Genomic DNA, 15,373 nt, shown 5'->3' with positions numbered 1-15,373 from the left:
TCAAGGAAATGCAGATCAAAACCACAATGACATATCACCTGTCAAGATGGTTATTATGAAAAACACAAAAGACAAATGTTGGAGAGAATATGGAAAAATTTGAACTATTGTATGCTATTGGTGGTAATGTAAAATGATAATGTAAAATGGTGATGTTATGGAAAACAGTATGGAGGTTTCTCAAAAAATTAAAAGTAAAACTAACATATAATCCAGCCATTTCACTTAATAAACTGAATTCAGGATCTCAAAGACATATTATAACTTCCATGTTTATTGCAGCATTATTCACAATAGCCAAGATGCAGAAACAACATAATGTTCATCAACAGATGAATAGATGAATATAACATGGTATATACATACAATGGACTATAATTCAGTTAAAAAGAAGTAAATTCTGCAATATGTGACATTGATAGGCCTTGAGCATATCATGCTGAGTAAAATAAGCTGGTCACAGAACAAATACTGCAGGATCTCACTTACATAAGTATCTAAAATAATAAAACCATAGAAGCAAACAGTAGGTTGCCAGGTGCTGGTGAAGGGGAAATGGGGAGTTACTAATGAATGTATATAAAATTTCAATGTGCAAGATAAGTTCCAGAGGTCTGATGTAAAATACTGCACCTATAGGTAACAATACTATATTTTACACTTAAAAATATGTAAAGAGAGTAGTTTGTATGTTAAGTGTTCTTACCAAAGTAAAAAATAAAAATAAAAATAGACATGGAGAGATGAGTATTGTTTCCAGTAAAGGCGTCATATGTTTGGAATAATGATTTCTAATCTTTCCATGAAAGATAAAATGACTAACATTAAGGAGACCAGATAGTAGAATTACAAATGTGGTTAATTTTTTCAATACAATTTTTAAGCCTAATTTATTCACTTATGTGCAAAATCACCAAGGGTGCCAGGAATACCAGCCTTTATGTCAAATACAAACCTCTAATTTTAGGAAGAAAAAAAAGTAACCAATAAGGAGGAATTTGAGTGTTAGACAGATTATAATTATGTTAATAATGCAATAATAATAAATTTAATAGCAATCATAGCAAGAGGAGTAAGAGCTAACATTTAAAACCCCACTTTGGTAGTTATAGAATAGATGCAGTTGATTCAGCAAGTTAACAGAGTGAAAAGAACATTTCTGGATGTTTGAGAAAATAAAAAATAAACTATAATATTTACAAAGAAAAACCTTTCCCAACACCCCTTTTACCACAGATTGAATGTGTTCCCCTAAAATTCATGTTGAAATTAAATCCCCAATACAATAATATTGGAGAAGGAACATTTGGAAATTGATTAGGTCATGAGGGTAGATCCCTTACTCATGAGATTAGTGCCCTTATACAAAAAGGCACCAGAGAGATCCCTGCCCCTTCTTCTATGTAAGGACATAGCAAGAGATGTCTATCTATAAACCAGGAAGTGGGTCCTCACCACACATTGAATCTACTAGTGGCCTTGGTCCACCCTCCAAAAAACTATAAGAAATAAATTTCTACTTATTGTATTCTAGTTATAGTAGCATGAACAAACTAAGATACACTTCAACCATTAGTATTTATGTATCTATTATACAAGTAGGCAATGGCAAATTGTGCTATTAATCTTTAAAAACAGCTGGGCAGCATGGTTTATACCTGTAATCCCAGCACTTTGGGAGGCTGAGGCAGGAGGATCACTTGAGCCCAGAAGTTCCAGGTTTCAGTGAGCTATAATATAATCTCACCACTACACTCCAATCTGGGTGGCAGACCAAAATCCTGTCCAAAAAAAAAAGAAAATAAAATATATTTATACCTTGGAAATATTATTTGGTTATTAAATATCTGTTTCTATGACATTTTGTTCCCTAGTTACAGAAACCTAATTATGGATGTGTTTAATTATGATTATGTCCACTGCCATTTATTATGTAACTAAATTGCTAGCCAAGAAAACTGAAATCCAGCTGTGACTAAATATGCTAAAAATTAAGTATGTACCAAAATACAACAGCATATTAATTTATCATATCGTATAATTTACATAATTGAATCCTAATAATGTAACCTTACTTAATCTTCAAAATTTCTAAATATAATTATATTGTGTGGTTTCTGTATATTAAAAAGGTATACATGTATATGTGTGTATGTACATATATAGATGTGCTTTCAATCCTTATTGGTTTTCATCGAGCACAAAACATTTAATATTATAAAAATGAAAACTGACATTTTCAAGAAAAAATTGAGGGAATGAAAACATTAAAATGAAAAGAAAAGAGAGAAAGGAAAAGACCAAAACAAAGATGAAAGTCAAAAGTTAAAAAAATCCAAAGAAAGACAGGACAAGGAAGAGGAGGAAGGAAAAAAAAAAATACACCAGATGTTTAGGGTCTGCTGTTTTACTCTTTTAAACCAATATATATTTCTGCAGAGGAGGTATGGCAAGTGTAATTAAACTTAAAGAATTAAAGAGGATTGGGACATTTAAGTAATTGAATATTTAAATATTTTTCTTTTGAAAGATGGAACCCAAAATTGCAGTCATGTCCTCTCACATTCTATTGGCCAAAATCTTGTCACATGGCCACATCTGATTGTGAGGAAGTCACAAAGTCACAGCTAAAGAGTGTATTTCCAGACTTTAGCTGTGACTTTGTACCTAGTTGGAATTTCTGTTACTACAGAAGAGAGAATAGATAACCATATTATAATAATATACAAAAACATATTATAAAACATATTATAATAATAGCTAATACAAAGCCCCAGAAACTTAGTCCTGCGCTTTCCATTAAGATTCCTTTGAATACAAAGGCTCTGGTACGCTCAGTAGAGGAAAGGGAAAATTTCTGATTGAAGCAATTTACCTTAAGACATGATGGAGAGACAGGAAGGATATCATATTATTTATAAACAATGTTTCCCGATCTCTGATGTGGAGTTGACAAGGAAGTAATACAAATTTTTACCCCTCTCTTTAGAATGCCCTGTTTTAAATTAACAGTAAAAATTAATCTTAAATTAATCAAATAATTTTTAAAAATTAATTAAATATTTTAATTAATGTTAATATATGTTTCCAATAAACCTGTTTCCTTTCCCTTCCTTTTCCTCCCATATTCCTTTCCTTTTTCTGCAAATGACAACACCAAAGACTGCTAGTTATCTGCTTGATATCTATCATCCCTTTCTTTTGTAGTAGTCAACGTTCAAGCTAGGTACATCGTCACAGCTAAAGACTGTTTCCATCCTTCCCCACTACCAGATGTGGACATGTCACTAGGTTTCTGCCAGTAGAAAGTTAGTGCACATGACTGCAATTCTGGATTCCATGTTTCAAAAGAACAGAGCAAGCTCTCCTCTCCTTCACTCTTTCCAGCATCTTCCCCTTTTGAAAGTAATATAATGGTGGAACCTGGGGCAACCCCACTCCTCCCCAACCGCTATCCCCATCACTGTACTGTACATTTCTTCCCATAGCATATGTTGCCTTTTACTAACAAAATATATATATTCACTGTTTTCTCCCTTCAGTAGGAAAGGGTAGAGATTTTTCTTTCTGTTTCCCCAGCAACAAGAAAATGACATGATAAATAGAAGGTGCTCAATAAATAATTGTTGAATAAATGAATATTCATGTGAATGGAGTCTGGAGAGCTTGGAAAAATGAGAAATTTATAGATACTCTTGCAATCTCTGATAACAACATATAGTTTAGGTTATTATATCAAAAAAACATTCTAGATCTTTATATAAAAACCCTCTTTACATGCCTACTCTGCTTAATTTATATTCCTGATTTTTTGTTTGCTTGTCATTTATATATTAAAGTATCTTAAAAAGAAAAAAGAAAAATAGCCATAAATCAATTATAGGGGTTTTTTCTTTCAATCAAGGCCCAAAGAAGAAAGAAAACTGGCATTGAACACAAATATAAATAATTTTATTGTTGTTATTATTTTCTTTTCTTTGTTCTGGAGACAGAGAAATATAAAATATTACCTTCTGGCTTTGGAAATTAAGAACAGAAACTTTCAACACTCTTTAATAAATACAATAAATAATATATTTGCTTCAGTGCATTGAATGACTAGGGGTCTGAATTTGGACATAGAAGAAAAGAAAAATTATGAAAAGAAATAAAAGGAAGAAAACAAGAAAGGAGAGGAGAGATATATTTGGTTGAGTAAGCAAATAATGTTGCTAGAGAAACATAAATTTCTACACATATAAATAGAGAGAGCTATTTATCCATATTTGTGCATGTGCATGTGTATATATATTTGTATTAATTTATATATATGTATTAGTGTGTGTATATATATATATATTTATATATGTCTTCCTCGTTTATTTTAAACTGCTTCATAGTACTCCATAGTGTGGGAATTCTATCATTTCTTTAGTCATTGCACTGCAAACAATATTGCAGTGAAAATCTTCGTGCATACCTCCCTTTGCTTTTCAGCCAGTTTTTTTGTACAGAAGTTGGCAAGAATTGGAGATATTGAGTCATAGAATATAAATGATATTTAAAATTTTAGTAAACTGCAAAATTTCTCTTCACTGTTAGAAATCCCTACTGGGAAAAAAATTACTGTTGCACACTTATAGGCATTATTATCCTTTTAAATGACAGAGTATATAACAATTAGCTGATTATCATTAGGAGAAATTAAATCATAAAGAAATAACTGGCTTCATTCCACCATCTAGGATTAAGAACAAGTAGCTTCAAATATTCATTGAGAAAATATTTATTTAGTGTCTATTGTTTACCAAGTACAATTATAATTATCAAGGACATGGTAGTTAACAAAACATATTTCTTGCCTGCAGGGAATTTATATTCTAATTGGAAGAAACAGTCAAAACAAATAGATAATTAATATAGACCATGAAATGTGCTGACAGGTACTATGGAGAAATATAACCCCTGACAACGGGGCTAGAGGCTGCTAGGTTGTGGATGTTGGTATTACATATAAGTTGTCAGATAAGGCTTTTTTGATAAGATGGCACTTGGATAAAGATCTGAAGGATATGAGAGAGCAAGACATATAGTTATCCATGGGAATGGTGCTGCAGAGAGGATGAACAGCAACGAAGCCAGTCTGGCTAGTGGGAAGGAATAGGAGAGGGGGAGAATTAGACGTGGCCAGGAGTGGCAAGAGCACAATCAGTATTGTCTTTGAGTTTTACTCTGAGTTATATGGGAGGTCTGGAGAAGAGGAAGACGTGATCTCATTTAAAGGCAACTGTGTTAAGAATAGAGTCTAAAGGAGAGGGGTAGAAAGAGAGGCTCAGTGTCTCAACTATTCCAATAATCCTGGCCAGAATTGGTGACAGCTGGGATTGCAAGGTAGCAGCAAACATGGTGGAAATGGTCACTTTCTTTTCTTTATTCTTTATTTATTTATTTATTTATCTATCTATTTTGGAGACAGGGTCACATTCTGTTACCCAGGCTGGAATGCAGCGGCTCAATCAGGCTCATGGCAACCTCTACCTCCTGGGCTCAGGTAATCCTCCCACTCCAGCCTCCTGTAGCTGAGACCACAGGCACATGCCCAGCTAGTTTGTTTTTTGTCTGTCTTTTCTTTCTTTCTTTCTTTCTTTCTTTCTTTCTTTCTTTCTTTCTTTCTTTCTTTCTTTCTTTCTTTCTTTCCTTCCTTCCTTCCTTTCCTTCCTTCCTTTCCTTCCTTCCTTTCTTTCTTTCCTCTTTCTTTCTTATCTTTCCTCTCTCTTTCTTTCTTTCTTTTTTCTTTTTTTCTTTCTCTTTTTTTTGTATTTTTAGCAGAAATGCAGTTTCGCCATGTTGGCCAGGCTGGTCTGGAACTCCTGGCCTCAAGTGATCCACCCCCCTTGGCCTCCCAAAATGCTGGGATTACAGGTGTGAACCACCACAACCAGCTTGTCAGTTTCTTAATTCCAATAAAATTATCTTTCTTCCTGTCAGGGTCTGGTTTACCCAAGCCCTCAGAAAGAACCAAATATGATTCTTCATATGCATAAATGTTTTGCTATAAATGCACAGAAAATTTTCATACACATAAAAGATGCACATCCAAATCTGTGCCATCTGCAATACCCAGTGAAAAATAAACAAGTGAAACTAAGCTTTCCATAGAGTATCCTTCTGTCATTTTCTTGGAGTAGACAAATGCAAAATCAGGCAACAGCAGACCTTCAAGACCAATCATCTCAATTTCTTGAGGTCGTAAAAGACCAAGTGATGTTCCTCTTATTTCCTTGTCAGACTTACTAGAAGATGTCCCCACTTCTCAGCATATAGCCAAGAGCAATGTTTATGAATAGAACCTGCTAATGACAAAGTGGGTCTTTGGACAAGGATTTATGAATTCTTGAGTGCCAAAAGTTCCATAAATAATGACTATGGGAACACAGATAAATTTTTAACTTTATTAGAAAGTTTAATGAACTATCAACGTCTCCCCTGAGAAGACTTTACATTTACAATTGAATTCAATTACTTCTCTACAGAGCACTGTAAAAGAAATAAGTATGGTAGTGATTGTGGTTTTGGTGTGTGCGTGTGTTTGCATGTGTATATTTAAATAGCCACCCCTAAATACTAAAAATACTCCCAAAGTGATATTTTGTTTATGCTATCACAGTAAGAAGACATTACTTTGAAACGCAGCTTAACTTCAGTTAATTATAGTACTTTCTCTCTTTTTCTCAATTAAACTAGCGGACATATTCTGAAGAATTGATAGGCTTCATATACTAAGCCATCAACTATTTAAATCTCTTTTTCTTCAATCTACACAGCTACTCTGGAGAGAAAAAATAACATGCAAATTCAGCAGCTCTAGTGAAAAGCTTCTTCCTGCCTGTTAACTTCTCAGGGTCTGTTTTCTCTTAGTCTACTTCCTCCAAATCTTAATAAAAATGGCTAATACTTATCAAGCATTTATCGTATGCCTGGCAGTGTCCTAAGATTTAACGTAAACTAGCTCATTTGATCCTCATGATAATTATTAACCACATTTTAGATGAGGAAATTGCAATCAAAAAAGTTAAGAAATATTCTCAAGGTTGCACAACTGGTAATTGGCAGTGTGACTCCAGAGACTCCTCATTCATTATGCCACACTCCCCTTCATCTATATTTAAAGCTTATTAATCAACATTCTTGCAAGCTATAGCAAATTATCCTCAATGGTCTGCTACACTTCAACTTTATCTTCTATTCTTTTGACAACAACCTAACACCTTTCAGACTCACTGATAGGAGTCCTTCCACCTTTAACAGGATGTCTCTCATTTTTGAATTATGGTAATTTACATGTAAGAGAGCATATTAAAAATCAGCATGCTACTGACAAGAGGTTGTAGACTTTAAAGGGTTTTTATCTTCCTGCATCTAATCTGATCTAGCAATAAAATTCATAGAACACAATCAATCTCATTTTTTCCAATGGCCTATCCAATAAAAACAAAAGTCTAAATCACTTAATGTGTGTGAATGTACACATACATACAATTTTCCAACTCCCCACTCCACCACAGCCATCATTTTACCATTTTGATGGCTGCTAAGCTTTCCCTATAAAGTGTGATATTCATTTTCTTCAGGTCTATTTTATTATGAACTTGTCTTTCATAGATGAGGAACTAATTACCCTTAGATCTTGTTATTCTCTTGTCTGTGTCAGCTGCTCTAATAAGCCCATAGTGACAGGAAAAAAGATAATTAAGATTACTAGAGAGAAGAGGAAAGTAAATAGGAAGAAAAGAAAAAGCTAATGTGGAATGTAAGAAGTTAAAAGTCAGAAGTTTTAAGAGAATTCATTTCTGCTTATCAAGACCTGCCTTTTAGAGTGCTTATAAATTTATTTCTTCATGCATTTCTTTTCAATTCTCATATATATATATATATTTTTTTTTTTTTTTTGCCTAGTGAAAGAAATATAGGCTAGGGAATCAGAAAGACCTTTTGACACGGGCTCTGTCACTCCCAAGACATGTGATCCTAAGCAACTTTTTACTTTATCTCAGCCCCAGTTTCTTCATCTATAAAATGAAGATAATCACACTGACCTCTAAAAGCTGTTGACGAGAGTAAATGCAATTATGTATGTAAGGAACCTAGGACAAAGCATGCCACACAGTATGCATAAATATAAGCATATACTGCTTAGTATACATAAATGATAACTCTTTTTCCATGTTGAGTCATATTTGTCCAATATGTAATACGCCTTTATAATTATAACAACATAATATCTAAATTCGGACATGTCTACAGGGGAAAAACCTCTTATTAGCAATGAATATACATCCATAGAAAGAAGGAAATAATTTGAAGGATTAGTTCAATTCTTGCTTAATAAAGAGAGATAAAAATAAAGTAAGCTTGAAAGTGCTAACATCAAAATGAGAGCTTCTAATATTACAGAAGAATTTCATTAAGTTCTAATAATTAACAAATATAAACTAATACACATAGATATGAAATCTAATTCTAGGCAAGTTGAAAGTGACAATATATAATAAAGTTTTCACATCCTGAATTGATTTTCAACAAAAAATTTTAATAAAATATATTTTTCTTTGCATTTCACATTATTCATTCACTGATATTTCCCTTTTGTAAGAAATCATTCAAGGAACGTTGCTAATAAATACTAAAATGTAGTGGACACTCTTATTTGTTTCAGATGTAAACAACTTCATGCTAATACCTACTTTATTTGCTTATAAAAAGTCCTGTAGGTATGGGAATGTTTAGTAAGTACACCACACAACGATGAAAAGATTTCCCTTTTATTTCAACCAAAAATTACCACCTCGTTTCCTTTTAGAAATGAAATATACTGTTCACTAATACTTCTAAGACTTATCATGTGACCACAAGAAAGTTACTCAAAGACAAACCATTCATGTTCTTCATCTGCCAAATAAAAAGATAGATTAGATCCTTCTCGTTAATTCTCCCAACATTTTTCACATTTGTTTAAACAGATATTTCACTATTATTTACTCTGTACACAGTACTGAACTAGAAGTCAGGATAGGGAGGGGGAGAGAAACATGAATATACATGGTCCTTCCCCTAATGGATTTATAACATCTGGTAGGTATATCATCAGAGAAGGTGGACTCCATCTCTGAGTTGATCCTGTTCCTAAGAATAAAGAGCTCTGTTGCACAGCCTCACTGTTCTGGCTAACCAGTGTTCTTATCCCACTAATTCACTTATTTGGTTTCTTTGCAAACAGAGCTCATGATTCTGACATCTAATTATTGCTTCAGATGACCTTGACCACAGTTTGAATAATCACCTTTAAATTGCTTGGTTCTCATATTGGACCAGCTTCCCCAGGAAACATCTTGAATTTTGTTTATGCTATCTTCTAATTCTGTTTCTAGTTCTTTCTCTCCACAGTTTTGAGTGAGAAACAACATTGACTTTTAGGCAAAGCTCTGCCTTCCTATTCATACTATTCAGTTGCAACCTATGTCTGCAGCTTAATTTCATCCTCCTTGTTTCTATAGTTTACAATAATCCTGCTTTTCTTTTTAATTCTCTGGCATTTATTTCTTACCACATGGCAAATAATGGAAGGGGGAAGCTATTTTTTCATTTCCCACTCTTTAACTTCTCCAAGCTTGTGCTTTAAAATTAAAATGGCCTGTTATATTTCCATTACATAACACACTCTCTTTCTATCACAGCTTTAGAGAAGTTACTATTATTTTACTTTGATTAATTCTGTCTTTGAAATCCCCTAAATGTCCTTGCAATTTCATACAGACACAAGAATAAAGTGAACATTGAAACATGAGATGCTCTTTGCTGATCTTAAATATCCGGTGGGAGTTGCCATTTTGTGGTACAGAAATCTTAAGTCACAGCAGTTTTCCACTTCTAAAAAAATACTGATTCTAAAAGCAGAACATAGAAGTAGCATGTAAATATTTGGGAAAGTTATGTCATGAATATTTTTCTCATACATTTTTAATTAATCAGTTAATTTATTTAGAAAAGTAGTCAATGCAATTATAACAAATCTATGGAACTTCAAAGGCAGAAATATCAGGCTACTGACTAACGTCACAGAAACCTGATTATGATGTCTGATGTTATAAAACAAAAAGAACTTATTTTATAAATTTTATAGTATCTAATAAAAATTTATGTTGCATTATTTTTTCTTTCATTAAAATATGTATGTATATATTATGAATAACTACAAATTTTAGATAAATAGATTGATAGATTGATAAACAGATGTTGAACTTTAAAATGGCTCACATCTTGTCTAAGATAATCTGTTGGCAATAAATAAACATACTTAGGTCCAGGCGCAATGTCTCATGCCTATAACCCGAGGACTTTGGGAGGCCAAGGCAGGAGGATCTCTTGAGGCTAGGGGTTTGAGACAAACCTGACCAACATGGCAAAACCCCATCTCTACTAAAAATACAAAAATTAGACAGGTGTTGTGGTGCACATCTGTAGTCCTAGCTACTCTGGAGGTTGAGGCAGGAGAATCACTGAACCGGGGATGTGGAGGTTTCAGGGAGCTGAGATTGAGCCACTGCACTCTAGCCTGGGCAACAGAGAGAGAATCTGCCAGACACACACACACACACAAATTGACATACTTGACATTAGCATTCAGTGACATATATTAACCAGGCTATAAAAGGTAATATTGACCTATTTGTAGAAAACTAAAACAACACACAAACTTTGATTATCCTGACTGTTCAACTTTCACCAGACTCAAATACATAAAGAATTTTTAGGCCAGAGATGATGTACCCCATGAGACGGGCCTTACCACCTGCGGGGGTCTTTAAAATGTGCTGCTGTGGGGAGCACAATGGACTGACATTTCACCTGCAACTCTTTTGAATCCTGCTACAGCACTGGTGCTGAGGCCATGCCTCTCCCAGGCTACATTGTTGGGGAGACAGGTATTAATTCAGGTCCAAGTTCATTTCTGTGAGATGAGGGACTCCTCTAATGGGCAGCTTTGACCGAAGAGGTCAGCCTCTCCTTCAGCTTGGCCAAACTTTCTTAAAACAGTGCCACAGTCCTGGACTCTTCTTGCCCAACCCTCCTTTCTTCTTGCTCTCTTTCTACAGGTGCCAGGCCTGCATTAAAGGCTGGAGGCTCTCCCACCTAGGCGTGCTTCCTCCCCTTCATCCTCCTCAGTTACCTCTCCAGGAAACGTCTTGGGTGTCAAGTCCTGTCTTGGGTGCTTGCTTCTCAGATGATGATACTGATCTAGTTGGCATTGGGAGTTGACTGAGAAAGCAGATGGTAAGATGGGTTTTGAGGACTGGCATGGCAAGGAAGACCCCATCCTGAGAAGTATTTAATCCATGGGTATCTCCTGATACAAGGTGGCAGCACAACCGGTTGTTACTCAGATAAAACATGTCATTGAAGGAAAGTGCCCATGCAGGTATGGTTTTTTATTCATTTGAAAAGTAATGAGGAGCAATGCTTACAAGGATTGTGCAGTTATTGCTGATGGCCACTATGTCGTACTGATGCCCTGCAGAGGGATAATGAGAAAAAACAGCTCTACAGGAACAACTAAAGGGTAAGCATGAGAGACAGAGGATTATGCAGTAGCTTACCTGCACAGAGAGGTCCCTACCTCCGTTTTGCTTCTTACCATATTTTCTCAATTGATTACAATTTGTTGCTTTGTTACATTTTAATACATCTTTTAAAGATACCTTAATTACTTTAGGGCAGGATATAAATTAATACCATAATTAATTCATCTTGTCACGTAAGCCCTCATGACTTTCCAGATGATCTGTTTAATAGAATTTTCAATGTAAGCAGAGACGACACCTACTTGGCTAGAGCCTCTTGTTAGATACAAGGTTGAATTCACATGGACCACTGGCCTGTCCATAGGAATCCTAGTAAAAAGACAAAACTCCCACAGAACTCTTGAGGCATCCTTAGCCAATCTCCAAAATACAAAGTAGGATTGTCTTTTCTTTCTTCCTTTCTTCTTGTCTTCTTGTGCTCTCCTTCTTTTATTTCCTTATTGTATTATTCTTTATTTTTGCTGACTTCTAAAAAGAATTTAAGGGAGCTGTGACCTAGAACCAGCAAAGACTGAAACAGTGTGTCTTAAAATCTCTGTCACTTTTCCCAGGCTTCAGAGAACTGTAAGGAAACTCTAAGAAATGTAAAATACAGCTGGGCGTAGTGGCTCACACCTATAATCCCAGCACTTTGGGAGGCTGAGGTGAGTAGATCACTTGAGGCCAGGAGTTCAAGACCAGCCTGGCCAGCATGGTCAAATCTGTCTCTACTAAAAATACAAAAATTAGCCGGGCACGGTAGTGCACACCTGTAGTCCCAGCTACTGTGGAGGCTGAGGCACAAGAATTGCTTAAACCCAGAAGGCAGAGGCTGCAGTGAGCCGAGATCTGCACTACTGCACTCCAGCCTGGGTGACAAGGGGAGAATCTAGACCCTGTCTCAAAAAAAAAAAAAAAAAAAATGTAACCTTCCCCCAAGTGGAAGAATTAAAACACAAAAAATAATGACAAAAACAACAAATTAATTCCAGTGTAAGGTAATCTATAGCTACATGCTAAAGTTGCTCAGAGAAAAGGAAGATCAAGGTGGGACTGATTTGGCTACATGGGAAAAAAAGGAGACAAATAATTCAGGTGAACAAAGGCTGGGAGTTGTGAAATGAGTATCATAGTGTATTCAAAGGGGAGAGAGGTACAGGCCTGGTTGAAGAAATAATTTAATGATTGAGATTGTGAGAAGTAAAATTAAATAGAAATGGTCAGATCAGATTTGAATTTATGTTATGGGCAAAAAGGAGCGACTAGGAGTTTTTCATGTTGGAATGACACCTAATGACAGGGTTTGCAGAAAGAATTCAGGATAGGAAAAACTATGAGTTTCTTGTTGTGATCTTGGATGGAAGCAAGAAGCATCTGAGTTTGGATTTTTTTTAAAGTGCTGTTGGAGATGAGAAAGATGAAAGGAATAGATGGCGAAATAAGAATTGGCAAAAAATGTATCTCCCTTCTTACCTCTTACTGATTAAACTTCAGATCATCTGCCTTTGCCGTGTTTGTTTCCCCCACACAGGAAGAAATAAATTAGTTCCTAATTCTTTTGCCTTTAAATTTGCTTGCCAGAATCAAATTGAAATTAGAATTGGAGTTGGGACTTATTTTAAAATATAGAACAAAAGCATTCTTTGAAATTTGATTATAAAATAACATTTCAGGTTTTTAACTTTGTCTAACCTTTTTTTGCATTATAAAATTGGTTCTGTATTCCACAATATTTAAATTTTGGAAGTACTAAAATAGAAAGTAACTCAAAAAAGTGCATTTTTTTTTGTAGGATTTAGATTATCAAATTTCGCCCCAAACATTTTATAGTCAGTTTAATATTTCTGCATAAATTACAAAGAGCTTAACAAGTCATGGTCTAATATACATAACTAAATTGTTGTCCAAATTTTTAGGATCAGTCAACTTATAAAATAAAAATGTGATGTTTTGTACTCAGACCTTCTAAGTTACACCTGCAACCATCAAGAGACCAGAATACAGTGACTCCTTTACTATCACTGATGTACCACAAAAGCAGATAGACCACATGACACTCCTGCAAGTTTATCTCAACACTTATATGCCATTCTTCAATACTGTAAATGTAGAAGCTTTTACTTACTCAGCAAATTATTACCTAACCTAATTTGCTCAAAAAAAAGATTCCAAAGCATTTTGTGTAAGTAAAATACTAGGCCACAAAACAATGATAAGGAAGATTTTAAATAAAGAAAATACCTATGCCCTTCTTCTTTAATACAGAAACCAGAGATCACACAAGTAGCCCATCTGAAGTTGATACAAATTCAGGATAAAAGATTTGCAGTCAGCTACCAGAAAGTTTTCACGTCATTGCTAGGCATTTGTATTGGTGCAGATAATAAAAACATAACCTGTAGAAATTTCTGTTCTCTAAAATTATAACTGTATAGAGACTGCAATAACTTAAATGATGTGACACTCATTTGTTCCTCTCTCTCTTTTAAATCTTTCATTACTCCTGGTACTGCCCTGAGGTCAACTCCAGTCATGAAGCTGTACTGCTACAGCTGTAGCAGCAACATCAGACAGGCACCAAAAACTCTAAGAGAAAACCTGTGTATCTGGCCAGAAGAAAGAAGAAAATGAGCCTCTGGAAGCTGGAGAATGTGAGGGAAAATATCAGAGTGGAGATAATTCTGTGCATGAGGTGACATAAGTCCAGGGCTCACCACCAATCTGCACATGTACAGAACAGATACAAAAGAGCGTAGCAAAGGTGCTGAGAACTTAACTACAAGATAAGCCACCTTCCAAGTCCGACACTAACCTCTGAAAGATGCATGTGCAGAATTGACCCAAAACAGCATAACAAAGACTTTGAAGGCTTAACTACTCATGAACCACTTCCCAAGTACCAAATTAGCCCTTGAGTAGCTCAGGCATCGGACAGACCCAAAGAGTAAACTGAACATACACTGGGACCATCATCCACAAAAAAAGATCAAACTTGAGATCAACACCTAAATGGGATGACTGCCTGCTGTATTAGTCCATTCTCACACGGCTATAAAGAAATACCTGCGACTGTATAATTTATAAAGAAAAGAGGTTTAATTGGCTCACAGTTCTGCAGGCTGTACAGGAAGCATAGTGGCTTCTGATTCTGAGAAGGCCTCAGGGAGCTTCCAATCAAGGCAGAAGACACAGAGAGAACAAGTCATCGCACAAGGCAGGAGCAGGAGCAAGAGAGAACAAGAGGGGAGGTGCCACACACTTTAAACAACCAGATCTCATAAGAATTCACTCACCATCACGAGGACAGTACCAGATGGTGCTAAGCCGGTCGTGACAAACCACCCCCATGATACAATCAGCTTCCACCAGACCCTACCTCCAGCCTTGAGGTTACAGTTAGACATGAGAATTGGGCAGAGAAATAGATCCCAACTATGTCACCTACTCGTGTAAAACAACAACAGTATCCTGAACATGTTAACTGTACCAAAATCTCACAACAGAATGGTCAAAATGCCCATGGTATAATTCAAATTTATCGGACATACAAAAAAGCATGAAAATGTGATCAGTTTTAGAGGAAAAGAAAATTAACAGATATCAACATCAGGATGATACAAAGTGTTGGAATTATCAGACAAACATTTCAAAACAACTATTACAACGATGCACATTGTAATTCAACAATGTGCATCCAACATTGATGGAATGTTAAATACTACTGAAGTGAAAACAATTCCATCCAACATTGATGGAATGTTAAATACTATTGAAGT

General features: G+C 35.2%; 1 protein-coding gene across 2 annotated transcripts in view; it reads right to left on the bottom strand.

Annotated features, from left to right (window-relative positions):
• The window catches only part of IL15 (interleukin 15), a 376,963-nt gene that overhangs the window by 256,102 nt on the left and 105,488 nt on the right, over positions 1-15,373 (bottom strand). For both annotated transcript variants that reach the window (XM_063637646.1, XM_055275991.2), the window contains exon 2: positions 1,659-1,781. The gene's annotated coding sequence lies outside the window, so the exon portion shown is untranslated. The remainder of the gene's footprint in view (positions 1-1,658; positions 1,782-15,373) is intronic.

Source organism: Symphalangus syndactylus, chromosome 4, assembly GCF_028878055.3.
Source record: "Symphalangus syndactylus isolate Jambi chromosome 4, NHGRI_mSymSyn1-v2.1_pri, whole genome shotgun sequence".
Taxonomy (NCBI): domain Eukaryota; kingdom Metazoa; phylum Chordata; class Mammalia; order Primates; family Hylobatidae; genus Symphalangus; species Symphalangus syndactylus.
The sequence above is the reverse complement of the archived record's forward strand: the minus strand, read 5'-3'. Positions and strand labels throughout refer to the sequence as shown.